We start from the raw sequence: 15,144 nt of genomic DNA on the forward strand, positions 1-15,144 counted from the left end.
CAACTAAAATTAAATAATTAAATTTTTTTTTTGTTTTTACTTTCAATTTTATTTTCTCAGAATTCAGAAAAAAAAATCAATTGCCACTTTAGTTTTATTTTGAATATAAAACGCGATAGTCTAGAAATTTTTGTTTTCAATAGATTGTCGGTATTTTTAGTGAATTTTAATTATAAAGAAATTAAGTAAACCGAATATTTATAAATTGTGAAAACCAATATTGTGAGAATATCATTTGAAATTTTTGTAAAAATAGCAAAATTTTAATATTCTAAATTTGTTTCTGGTGTATTTGAAAAAAAAAATAATTTATACCAAGTGAAGAAAATCGATTTTTTCTTTTTCATAAATCATTAAAATTTTATTTGAGTGTTTTGAAATTAAAAAGATTTAATATTTTCCTTAAATGCTAAAATTTTATTATCAGTATTTTAATTTTTGATCACATATAATTTTTATTATCAGAATTCATTTATCATATCTAGAATTTTAAACCTTTCGAAAATATTTATTTTACAAATGAAAAAGATATTGAATGTTTAAGTTTCTAATAATAAAAATATATGTATAGGTAAATAAATAGTTTGAAAAGAATAAAAAAAAATAAAAGTAAAGTTTTATAGCCGGTACGGCACAACTTTTTCAAACACGAAAACACACACAGAAATAGCAAAAATTTTGTTGAATCAAACAAAATCGAACTTTCTTTTTAACAGGAAATCAGAAAATTTTGAAGGGTAAGCTTTTCATTTTATACTATTTTTGTTTTTATTTTAATTTTATTTATGTATTCTGACGTTTGCAAATAATTTTTGTTCTGTTTATAAATTCTGTTATAAGAATATTCTCTATTTTTGTGGTGACCATTTATCATGTGATTGAAAAATGGAATAATATTTTTAAAAATGTTTACAAGCTTTTTATAAATTGCTAATTGAAAAACTGTTTACTTCTTAAAACTGAAGGGAGGCAAATTTGATTTTAATATTTTCAATAATATTGTATAGTTTTTTGACTTTCATAATTATTTTAAAATTTATATTCTTATGTTAAAGTTCTTAAATGTATGTATGCATTCAAAGGTGCTTGATGTAAGAATAAGTTTATGTAATTTATGCATGATTGAATAATGTAGGAAAATATCATTAAAAAACTATACTGATTTGTTAGCAGTATCGCAAAATTATATGCCTAATTTATACAGGTACTTAAAGCAAGGTACAGCGATAAATATGACGAATTAATGTAATTTTTTTTGTATAACGTTGAATTTTCAAACCAATGGTTTGGAAAAAAGCACTTCTCTCTTGAACATGTGAAAATAACATTACTGTTATTAAAGGGAGTATTTTCACATGTTTGCATTATTTAAATTACTTTTTTTCATGCACCAAAATATGTACATCAATTTATTGCATATATTCAGGATGAGCAAAACAAAATAATTAGAAAAAAGCGTTTATTTTAATAATTGAATTGAACGGTGTTAAGTCAGTCAGTTAAGATAAATAATTATACTTTTTGATGGCAACGCTTTTAACGTTAACGAAAACATAAAGCGCCGAAAATTCAAATTTTACGAATTTCGGGAGGCCATTACTCGGATGATGGTCGAAGTGGAAAAAACTTTTCTTCTAACGAAATAAATTATTTCTTAGTATCCAAATTGTGCTGAAGTTTCAGACTTCTACTAATAGCCGTCTAGAAGAAAAATTATATCAAAAATTTGATGAGAACTAATTTTTCTAATTGTTAATAGTACTAGCATGTCATTGCTTTTCTAAAACTAAGAAACTGTTTGTGGTTTTGTTACAACAAATAATCAAAAAATGACATTTTTAAAACTTTATAAGGAGCTACCGAAATTAGTTCTTACCTAAGATTTATTTGCGTTTAAAATTTTAGCTTTCTATCTGAGATAAAATATGTAAATCTTTGAAAAACGAAATTCTGAGTGTGAAGTCTATTTTTATAAGAATTAGCATCTTCATTTAGTTGTCAGTTTAATTTAATTTGTGTTTGATTTTACAGATATGTGCTCTCACATTGTTTTTAACAGTTTCATTGTAATTATTATAAAATAAACATAAATTGAGCGTATAATAAATTCAATCATAATGAGAACTTGCTAAATGTAAGTTTGAACTATGATTATCTAAATTTGATAAAAAATTGATAAAATTATTATCGTAAAAATTACGTGTTTACCTTTAAACTCATATATTAAAATCATTGTATGTTAATATAAAAAATGTTGAGATTGTAGAGTTTACGAATTCTACGCGCAGTTTACAGGTTGATGGTGTTCAAATCAGCTGATAACTTAATTCATGTCTGCATAATATATTTTATGAGGTCAATTTAAGAATAACAATTACGGATTAAAATAAAACGGTTCAAAAAATTTTAATTGAAGTAATATTTTTGTGGAACTATAGTTTAGGCGAGAGCTTTTAGTATTCAGGTATTTAAAAGTTTAATCTGAAGTAATGCATTGTCATGTAGGTATCATATTCTCATGAAATCCTATAAGTACATATTTCTAGATACTGAATATTTTCACAAATATTTAATATACACATGTATAGATATAACTATGCACTACTATATTTCGTGCATGTTGAATTTAGAGTTATTCTATAAACACCTACATATACTTACTACGCTTTTCACCTTTCAATAGTGTTGTCTTTAATAATTAGATAACAATGGAAAGATAATGTAAAAAAATATTATATTTTTTGTGTGCTTGTACAATTGTGTGTTCGAATGAATTATTACTCTATATTACACATACTCATAGACTGTTATATGTAATAGATTGTATTACAGTAAAATTATTATTGTATATAAAAAAAAATTATCATAAATTATCAATGTGAAAATTACAATGTAATGGAAATAAAATTAGTATTTTAATTATAAATTAGTACATCTTAAATACCGCGTAGTTCAAAGTTCTAAGGCTTTGCATGGTTATTCATTCAATTGGACACATTTTTTTTAGATTTTTTCTTTAATATGATGGCTGTTTTACTTTCATGATCACATATCAATGAAATGCACCGTATGATATTTTCTGGATCATTTACTTTTGCAAATGTAAGCGAAGCTCTGTAAAAACAAGCTGAACATTTTCATAATAGCACACAGAGACACCATTTTGAACGATTCTTGTACATTTTTCTAAGTCATTTAAAAAATAAAATTTGCAGTACACTCAATAATTCTTAAACCAGATCCGGTAGCATGGTGACTCATATACCATATTGAAGCTTAGTCAACAACATTGCCAGCTGTTCTAAAATTGGAGTAAGCCTCAATGTTCCGTCACCTAGAAAACTAAAGTTTTTAAAAATGAAAAGTTAAGATTTCAAATTTTTCAAACTTTAAAGTTATGTAACTCCGAAATCTGAGCCGACTATAGCTAACATAGATATTAATGAGAAAGCCCTTATTTTGAGAAAGCCTTTTATTTATCCAAATCATATTTAATAACACGCGTGTCTGACGCACGCACAGAATTGTGCTTTATAGTTTAAAAAGTAAAGAAATTAGTCGAGATTGACTTTAAGCATATTTAACTCCGAACCTATTGAGTTGTGAACATAATCTCCATACAATAGTTTTGTGTGCTCATGAGGGCTTACACATTGATATATTGAAGGGCACTTTAATACGAGACACCCTGTATATTATGTGTATAGGTAATCATAGTTTTATGTTAGGGATGTTTTTTCAATTATTACCCTTCTTTGATAATTCACCAAAAACTCGTATAAAAGTCCAAACTCCTCTATGCAATATTTTTCTAAGTTTCTCATAGTTTTTTCAGCAAAACATATTAAATGTATTTGATAGGCGTTCATGTCTTTCACGACAATTAATTAAGAGCTATTCTCTTTTTCTAATAGAATTTTGAATGAGAGTATTAGTAAAAAATTAAAATATATTTCCTATTTTTAATTGAAATTTCCAAAATTTATTCTAATTTTAAAATTTCTTCCAAAAAAAAAATTATCGGACTCACCTAATTATCTTACATTCGATTTGGATAAAGTAACCCATTTCAACAATAATTCTCAATTTATTGTTTTCGGCTTTAACAAGAATTGAAAGGTGCTATCGTGAACATCAACTCAACAATTCTTTTATTGTTATGAAATTGAGTATAATTAATGGATGTTGAATTACTAGTTATGATATAAAAAAAAAAAACAAAAATAAAAATCTATCTTCAGAGTTTAATTCTGTTGTGAAATCGTCGAGTTTTGTTTGAATTGATTGTAAAAAATTCGGATATATTTACATACTTCTATACCTATAGATCTGTACATAATAATATGTATTCATACTGAAACGCTTCATAATATCTCAAATAGAAATAAAAATTTCCGTAAATGGTAAATCTATATGTTATTAAGTACATATAGACATATGTAAATATGTACGTCATAATATGCATGAATGTCGTTTATTAGATTGTTCAACCAATGATTAAAGTGACGCATGATGTGTCATAAATTATGTTCATTTTAAAAATGTATATTTACAATTATAACTGTGTTTCTAATATTTATTTGAATATAGGTGTAAAATAAAAGAAAACCGTTTATTTATTTTTATAGAAATGAGATTAAATGGGCCACTTTCGATTAAGTGATTTGTTTAAATAGAAAAGTGTAATAAAAAATAACCAAATCTCTTTAGTTTTTTCTGTGGAAAAGAGAACGAGCCAATGATTTATAAAACTGACGAATCAATCATTCAACAATTAAAACTTATCTTGTTATGAAGAATGAGTTTATTGCATATTATTGGGAGTGGAACAAAAGTGGCAGAGCCGAGAAGTTGTTTAACTAATGTAAAATGTCGATATGCAGTAGCATTTTCTGATAAGAAAACATTTACCATACTTCGCTTTTAGAAAAGTTTGATTAAACCTATCAGTCCCCAAGGAATAAACTACTGAAAATTGTTACTTTGCTAAATTTGAGAATTGTTCCTCAATTCATCTCCAAAAGTTTAAAGAAAAAAACAGTTAATTTCAATAACCAGCTGTGATAATGACTTTAGTATACGATGTTTTATACTCACGGAATTTAAAATGTCTTTCTGATTTCTAATTAACAAACCCATAAGAATGTCACTTTCTGAAGTGAGAACCTAGGAGTTTTAAAGAAAAGAGGTTTAATTTTTTCACACAATTTAAATATCAACATTAAAATCAAATCCATTTTGAAGATCTTTTGAAAATTAAGTAAATAACCATTTCGTTACGTAATGAGTAATCTAATTTTGTATAGCTATAAGACGCTTTTCTAAAATAAGAGTCACCACCATGGTTTTCAAGAATGGAAATAATGATAATCAATTTCATCAATAAAAAAAAACAACTTTTCGTTTTACATTTCTACCACTTTTTTCAACACGTGCTATTGACGCAATTAATTCAATATTAACCAAAAGAAAATAAAAAAAGGTTTTTTTTTATCCGCAATTGGCATATTCTTTATAATGACTCATACCCGTGAGTAACTTGTTATATCAAAGAGTAACTTCTTTAATGGCAAATCAATATATGCGGATTCGACTACATTTGGAATTTGTTTTCAAATTCCTATAAAATGTATAAAGCACATACCTACAAAGATAAAAAGTGCATTCAAATATTATGCAATATTATTGCTAATACGAGGAACTTGAAGTTTGCTTTGTCTTCAACCCCGTAAAGTAAGAAGTTTCTGCGTTTGAAGAATTTAAAAAATGTGGGTTCTACGCCATAACTTCTTAATCAATGACAGGTTTGGGATGATGCGGGGCTATAACTTTTACAGGCGGAGAAGTAAGCAAGGACCATTTTTATAGGATTTCAACTCACTATACAAACAGGATTTCCAAAGAAGTTTCTTAACACAGACACACACACTTTTGATATACTATAAAAAGTTAAGCAGCGTACACTTATAACATGTACTTATCATTTTTCGTTTTTTTTTGGAAAACTTGATATTTTGTTGCATACTTATTTTCTTAAGTATCGCTCTTTCTAAATAATTCAAGTAGCTTTAACAAACTTTTAAATAATTTCAAATAAGAACACAAATTTTTCTTTATTGCATCCAAATACTCACTACGAGTATCAAGATAACAATAATAATATTCACATACTAGCAAGAGAAACTAGGACTATAATTTAGGAAGTAAAATTAAAAATCAGCCGCATTGACTTTTAATTTTCACAGATAATCAAATTTATTTAGGCTATTATTTTTCAGAGCCGATATTGACTATATTTATGAGTGAAATGAATAAGTAAAATTAAGACATAACTCTTAAATTAAAACTCTTACTATTGTGTTTGTAAAAGTTTTGCAGACGAATAAGTTAACACAATGAAAGTAATAAACACATTTTTCTCGAATTTAAAATTGTAATACACACTGCTCATTGAATCACAGTAAATTATGTATAATATAATTCAATGTTATATTGTGTGTATATTATGTAAAAACGTGTTATGTAGCAGCGGCGTATTACTGTAGTTTTCGTTACAAGAATTGTAGTAATTGTGAAAACTAGATATTTTCATATACTTCCAGTATACTTTGAATATTAACTTTTACTTATGCATTTGACAAACTACTTTTAATTTCTGCTTACTTTTGTTAAGGTTTTTGTAAGAACTTAAGCATTTAATTCGGACCATGTAAAGTCAGGGGTGAATGCGGTTTTAATTTTTAGAAGAGTAAATCAAAATTGAGTCGTATATTAAACGTTTTTCTGGCTGTGTTTTCAAAGTTTTCACAACCGATCGTTCTATTTAAAACAACGAAAACGTTCACTTGCATTGTTCAATCTGAGCCAAGATTGACACATTGTTTTCCGCATAACAGAAAAAATGTTATAAAATACAAAATTTTGCCTTAGTCGAAAACTAAGTTTTTAACATTTATAGTTTTTGTATTTTCAAGCTGTGCAAAAAATAGCGATAAAATAATGAGCAAACACCACATGTAGGTGTGATGTGTGACCTACATGGAATTCTTCTTTTTTAAGTTGATTTATTTAAGGTGTTTTAATAATGAATGTCCTTTATACAATTGCAAAAACAGTATTGAATAAATATAATATTAAAATCTTTGAATCTCTCTTTCATAAACTTTTATTATTGTGAGCCCTCTGCAGCCTACTATGTATTTTAAAATACTTTTACTACGTTGTTCTAAGTTCAATACTTTTTTAAAATTTCACTCAAAATAATTTTTACAATATTCAATATGTTATGAGTTCCGCAAAATGAAGCTCCAGTTACATGATAACATTTTTCTTTTTTAAATAAAAGTTAGTTTGAGAAAAACTGCTTTCAATTTATGAGTTTTAAGGCAAATGTACGTCATATACTGTAAGTATATACAAGCATATTTGTCGATGATTTTGTTTTAAGTAAAGGTATGAAAATTACTGTAATTATAACTATATTAATAAATTTCCAATCCCACACAACTTTTTCTGTTATTTTTTCTTTATTTATTGGATGACAATATGCATAGAAAAAATAAAATATTAGAAATCAATTAGAGATATATTTTATGCCCTACTAAAAATAACATACATATTAGTATTTGAATAAAAATAGCACAGCGTCTTTGTTTTTCATCTTTGAGGGGGAGATTTCAGAAAAAATTGTGTTACTTGACAGAAACTTTGCAAAGTAGCATCGAACTGAGTAATACTAATCATCCCATTGTAATGATTTTGGTTATAATTGTATCAATTTGTGAACCATGTAAGCCAAGGTTCCATTCGATTAGAGTCGAATATCAAACTGATTAAAATTACAACACAAGCTTGCATTATATTGCTCAACAATTCTGTCATCAAATTTTTTAAAGGAGAATCTGTTTTATGACTTGAAACATGTCATTGGCGCAAATCTCTGGAATTTGACATGAAGTGTAATATGTTGGAATTTAGAAACAATTAAACTACCATATTAGTAAAAACTGGAATATCTTAAAATCCATAACCTGAAACATCTTTAAACTTATAACAAATTTCATTAAAACACAATTCAAAAATTAAGCTGAACCTTTCTTTATTGTTTCATGAGAAGTGCCATATAAATCTGAACAATCTGTCTATCTGTTTGGTTAAAATTCCACCACTATAGCTTCATTATAAATCTGAAATTATTCTTAAACTACAAAGCAGCTTTCACAAGAACTCTAACAACTTTAACTATCGATTTAAGAACCAACAACTTTTGAATTATAACATAATATTCTAGAAATTTCGAGGCACTGTTTACGTTTTTAGAACATGAAAATTCCTGTTCTAAAAACGGTTAATGAAAAACTTGAATGGTTGTGTCTTACAAAGCAGTATCACTTTCGTGAAGTATATATTTCAAAATTTAGTAACATGCTTAAATAGTGCTATATGCATTTTCTACCATTTTATCCAATTATCAATTCTATTTAAATAATTTTTTTAATTGGGTTGAAATCGATAGGCAACCGGATAATTTTTTTAAATGTGGAATTAAATAGATCAAGGTGAAAATATATTCCAGTTACATAATTAGCGAATTGATTTTTGTTAACAGTTGACAATAACGTTTAAGGATTTTTCAATTTGCTTTTCACTCATTGTTATTGATATTTTTCGCAGGACAGGCGATAAAAACTATTAATAGAAACTTTTTATTCTTGTTCTGTTATTTTTTACTTTTTTTCACATCTCTGCTCTTTAAACTAATGTGTTGTTAACATAGGACCTGCTAACCTGTTCTATTACTTACCTTATTATAATTTGAACACAATTATAACAAAACTTTTTTTTTCCCTCTTGAATTATAAAAATTTCGTTTCTGAGAGTAGGTGTTTTTTTTTTTATGATTTTCGTTATATAATTTTGCTTTATTATTACGTTTGCTAAGTTTTATGAAAATGTAGGTGAGGAATACACTTATTTCTCCAATGCCTTTTTTAATAGATTTAAATATTTCCGTTTGCAATACAAAGTATTGTTACAAAGGAATCCTAAATTTTGTTAAACTTAGATTTGAATAGTTCATAAATCTAAACTCAATGAGTCAATGTCTTAATATAGCTTCCATTCAAAAAACATTCCTAAGTTCAATGAAAAACCTTAATTAACTTGTATATTGTAAGCGTCGTTTCACGCCACTCCACACTTGACCATGCAAATACATCAGCAATAGTGTCGATGATTCGAGTAGTTCCAAAAATTTTTACGCGGTGAATAACCTCACATTTCAATTTCAAAAATAAGAGTTGAATCCTTAACTTAAAAGTTTACAAGTTAGTTAGAAAAATAAGAAAAATATTGTCTTAAACGCCGCTTTGTTGAAGGACGTTATTCCAGGAATAAGTGTACTTATAATAATGTGCAAACATTTTGTACTTACATACACATACCTATATTGTAATTATAATTGTTATTTTAACATGACCTTAACATGAAATGTAATATAGAAATTAAAGAGACGCTCATAATTAAATTAAATTTTTTTTCTTTATTATTTCAAAGTAGGCGGAATAAATTCTCGATTTATTAATATTACCGAAAGCAATTATTAGAGCATAATTTTATTTTTAGTTAAATATTGTACAGTAATCTGTTCAAAAATTAATCTGGAAAAATAATGAATTATAAATAGTAAAGTTTTGCTAATATTTGGTTGTCATAGGTTTCAGCTGGGATCAGAAATTTTTTTGTGTGATTTTTAGAAAATAATAAATAATTTTTACCCTAATTACTCAAACGCAAGAAGCAATCAGAATTTTCTTTTTATTTCCAGAAAAATTCTTTATCCTTAAAATTACGTTAAAAGTTATTATTAATAAATTGTATATCAACTAAGTAAAAAGGCTGCCTTATTATTAAAAATAGCGAAATACATGTTGCAACTCTTGTTAAACGACTTGTAATCCCTAATTGAAATAGTATCTTGCATACTATTAAAAATCAAGGCGTTGCTTAAGTTACAATTCCTTAATTTAAGTTTCTGGGCAAAATATAAATAAAAATATATAAACTTAATTCTAATAACAATGGGCTGGTCTGCCGCTAGCTAATGGAAATTTTAAAGGTTTACATGATAATAATACATCGTACAAAACTTTCACAAAACTATTTATCTTGTTGCGAAAATGTAATCGTTTTCTGTAATTTTAAGATCCATCCTGAAATGGATTTATGGTTACGTATAAAATTTACTGTATTTTTAAAAAAATATTAAATTTGTTAAAATTAAAATTATGATTTAGTTGGTTTTAGCATAATAGATTTTAACGTTGATTTTTTAAATGTTATTTAATAAAGTTAGCTGAATAGTTTCATATAAATTCCAAACGGCTTATTTTAAATGAACGATCCATATATTAGGAGCGAGAGTAATATTATAACTTGTTCTTCGATCATTTTCGTTCAGGGATTAAATTACTCATTTTACTTAAGAACAAATATATTCTATAGTTAAAGTTATTCACCAATCATAATTATACACATTTATACAAATTAACTGCAGAAAGGTATGTCAAAGTTACAAGACGTTCAGTGATAATATTCCTTTCTATAATCAGGTTAATTTTTAAATATTGCTAAAATATTTGAAACTGGCTGAAAAATTAATTTAGTAATAATTTAATTTTCAACTATTGTTTTTAGTGTGAATTAAATTGTATATCATCCTAAATATATGCAATTTATTTTAAAAACTAAAACTTTTAAAGAATTTTTTTTTACATGAAAGAAGTTATGTGATCTGGTTTTGCCCAAAAATATTTTTTATTCTGCAATAATTTCTTAATCCAGAAGCTAATAATATGAAAATAAAGAGCTTTGCGTATTTCAAAGGTTTCACAGAAAAGCTTAAAATATCTTTCACTCCAGATAACTGAAAGCTTATAAAAGCTAATTTATAATTTTTTTTTATTTCTTAATTTTTACACGATCATCTTGAGCTTTTATTTAAATTAAAAGCTTAGTAAAAAAGTGAGAAATTAAAGTAAAATGTTATGATTATGACACAAAGTAAATAAAAAATTATAACATAAGTGGCACAAGGTCATTTAATTCAGAAAATGAAAATCTCCGAAAGCGATTTCAGTAATAAATAAAAAACAGCTGTACAACGTTTTTGTTGTTGTATATTAGACTGCAATAATAGAGAGTTTATTGACCTTTTACAAGTTAATTTAAGTTACGTAGGTGAAATTTTCGTGAAATAAATTCAATTGTGGTCGATTTTAACTTTAACGTTATTAATTTTTTTTTTTTTGAATAATTTAACTATCCATCTACGTAAATTAATAAAACAATATGAAGTCATACACGTGTTTTCGTAACCATTCAATAAAAATAATAATGAAGAAGTAAGAATGTAAACATTTAGAATTACGTAAAAACAAGTTAAATTTATGCAAATTCAATACGTATTTAAAGTGAACGCGTGTTCTCCAAAAATAAAGATAGTGAGCGTAATATTATTTGAATGAGAGCGTCTTTTATGAGAATGTACAAAAGCTTCGTAAAAATCTGCCTTAGTTTTTTTGCAAAAAAAGTTTTGTTTTTGACAATGTTAACATTGCAATATTTATAAAGCGTTGTATTTAATATATTGAAAAGAACTATGTACATATATCATTCACCTTTGCCGATGTAGGTGTTAAACTTGACTAATTGGTGTGGAGAATGGGATTCTCTCATATTGTTTCTTCCGCCACAACGTAATTCCGTATCTGAAATTTAGTAATACCTTCTATTTTTAAGCATTTAATTATAAAGTTTTAAATTTATTTTTAAATATCAAAAGGCAAAAAAATTGTTTTTTAATTATTAATATGCTATTAATAAAAAAAACAGTCTGATGAACCTAAATAAAAATTATTACAAATATAATAACACTGTAAAATAGATTAATTAGCTAGAATTATCAAATTTATTTTATGGTAAATTGCATACATCAGTGTATACACACACATATAAGATTTATACAAAAGCAAACAAGATGATAGAAAATTCGAGCGAAATGACCAGACGAAGCTATTCAAAAGAAGATTTTATTTCTATTCAATTTGATTCCAAAGCCAATTACCACGACTTTTTCAGTTAACTGTGAGAACTTGATAGTGTAACCTTTTTGAGGTTGCGTTGTGGTAAATTTTATATTACATTTTGTATTTGCAAAGAAGGGAGAAGAGATAACTTTATTTGACACTAATATTATAGATACTTTTTCGGATCTTATGGTTCAGACAGAGACACGCAATTTTTGGTCTTACGATTGCTGCCTGATTTTGTGATTACAATGTGTGTTGGGCGCACATCTAACAAACTAAACTTTAAGCTTTAAACTAACGCATCAATTAAAATCGAATGCGTTAAATAAAAGTTTCAATTATTTCTTAAAAAATACAAGCAGTTTAATTGTTTACCATACAGTCACATGTGTGCGCGTTTGAATACAAACCTTTGGAAAAGAAATAAGCAATCAAACAGTTGCAAAACTAAAAATTGCTTGTCTATCTCAGCCCTTACTCTTTATTGATCTTCAACTTTATGACAGTAATTACATTATGTAATATATCCTTTTGTCACAGTTGGTAGTCGTACACTAGTTAATCATATAAAAACCTATAAGTAATCTGAAATTTAATAATTATAATTAAATAAATAAATAAGATAAGATTAGAATTGTAGACCGGCAGGGATCAATCTCATATCAGGTCACTGCAGCCATTAAAACTCATTGTAAAATCCCACCGCTTATAAATCGCCAATTAAGTCTATAACCTTCAAGTAGTTATGAATTCGTCCAAGCGCCACCTCCCGCAGGTCCGGGTGCGCTACCACCTATCCCCCCAAGTGAATTAATCAAGTTCTGGCATCACAAATGAGGAAAACATCTAGCTCCTCTCCTTTTCAAAGTTTGCATAAAAGGTCCCCAGTTTGACTTAATTTGTTTTTTAATTTTCTTGCTTTCATTAAAATTATGTGTTAAATAAAATTTTAAATAACTTTTAATTTTTCATCAGACTCGTATGTTGGAAAAGAGAAATGAAAATGTAAGGACCGTACATGATGCGCATAGTAATAAATTTGTGGTTATTAACTCTGATAATGTTTATAAAAGAAGCATAAAGCACGCTATATGAAAATGACTATGTACTGATAAAAATTGGGGAAAATACATTACGTTATCTATGATATTTTAATTCACGTCATAGTTAATAAAGTTTACAACCAACACAAAATTTACCGGCATTTTTTTATAATTTTAATAATTCATTTGATAAAGCATAAGTCAATTTGACCTATATAAAGGAAAGATTGTGTTTGTGCTTGTATAAGTTGTGTAAACAATTGATAATGGTAATTTTGCATTTGCTTACAGAGTGTGTCGTTTTTTTTTGTCTTTTAAAAATATTGCTCATTAGCATTGCAATTTCGTAACTCATATTAAAATTTTTAATGGATAAGTAACCATCCCATCATGTAACGATAGTAAACCGTTAATATTATTTGTTAATCTTTCTGATATCTTAAAAACGATAACAGTTTAAAGAATCATCATTATTTAAACTATTTTATGAGAACTATAATATAGTGAAGGAACTGTAAAACTTTAATAGTTATTTGGAATATTTTTTAATTTTATTTTTGTAAAAAAAATTTTGACAAACTACTTTATATTGAATTGTTCGAAGATTTTTATATCCTATTTTGTCAACTACATTGTATACGTGTGCCTCTTCTTTTATTTTGGCAAAAGCTAAGTAATGCTAGTAAACATATGGTCACTTTTAACTTTATCTGTATACTTGTAATTGAAAAATATTCGACAACTCTAAAATTTGTTTAATATGAACTGTCTAAATTAGATTACTGTACGCTTAAAACTGCTGTGTATGAGATCTAAAATTACTTTTCAGCATACATAACAACATTATTTTGAACAAATTATACAGGATCTTAAAAACATGAATATTTTCTAAGAATTTTTTCTCAAAAAATTTTTTGACGTTAAATTTTTTTACCCCATTACGTTAATTTACTCTTTATGGAAAATAATCCCACACAAAGAACCACTCTGTAGCAAAACAAAATAAAAAATTTAATTGTGATAGAGGTTAAAACTTGTGTTTAATTGGAATAATAAAAAGCTTGTATTGAATTGCTCGATCACAAAAAGAAAAAACAAGAACGACACATTCGAACATCTGTGAATGCAAATTGAAAAAAAAAATTGCTTTCAGTTTCGATTCGCCTCGTAATCGCAATTCCAGCGAAAATTAAAAACATAACAATATAATAAATCGTTAAATTTCGCGTCATCAGTCATCACAACATAATATTTGTGACGTCAATAAGTTTTTCTATGATTTATCAATTTGTTACTGTCTATGTGCAAAGCTTCCGTTCCATCGTTTTTGGCTTCTTTTAACCGATGATTATGAGTGTGACTAAATTATTAAAACAGTTTAAGTTCCGATTTTTAATATTTAATTTCCGATTTTCTGGTTTCATTTTTTTATATGTGGTTGTTTTATATCCGTTGTAGTCACTCGCATGGCACGCTTACGACATGTGTTTTTACATATTTGGTATATTTAGATTATGTATAAATTTTATGGAAGCGTATACATTATGTATGTATGTAACTCTCTTCATCTTATTTATATTATGTATAATGAGTTCATTTCGGATCTAAAACGATGACGAAGCATATTTCAATGATTATTACACTCATAGAGAATAAAAAAACTTAAAAGTATTTTAAGTATTATGTATTAGTTCACTATTTAAACGCGTGAAGTGTTGAAAACATTATTTAAGATTAAATAATATAAATCAATTAATTAATTGGGAATTTTTGCAAAAATTCACAGGAATTTTAAATTGATTCATAAAAATTCCTGATCCACATTAATTATCATTTACCATAACAAACCACATGAGAAACCATATGAAAAATAAACACTTGAACAATTCGAGAGCTTCCTTTATAAACAAATTTTTTTTTTAAATTAAAGATCAGATATAGAACTTTGGACTAACAAAATTTCATTCTCAAGTATTGATTTTATTAGAAATTAAATTTATTGAAATTTCTTG

The 15,144-nt window shown here is 26.3% G+C and overlaps 1 protein-coding gene across 1 annotated transcript in view; it reads left to right on the forward strand.

Moving 5' to 3' along the window:
* Positions 1–457: 457 nt before the first annotated feature.
* LOC129619113 (uncharacterized) overlaps positions 458–15,144 on the forward strand; it is a 67,124-nt gene continuing 52,437 nt past the window's right edge. Inside the window, exon 1 of the mRNA XM_055534199.1 lies at positions 458–737. The gene's annotated coding sequence lies outside the window, so the exon portion shown is untranslated. The remainder of the gene's footprint in view (positions 738–15,144) is intronic.

The sequence above is a fragment of the Condylostylus longicornis genome, unplaced genomic scaffold (genome assembly GCF_029603195.1).
Source record: "Condylostylus longicornis isolate FDR11 unplaced genomic scaffold, ASM2960319v2 ptg000010l, whole genome shotgun sequence".
Taxonomy (NCBI): domain Eukaryota; kingdom Metazoa; phylum Arthropoda; class Insecta; order Diptera; family Dolichopodidae; genus Condylostylus; species Condylostylus longicornis.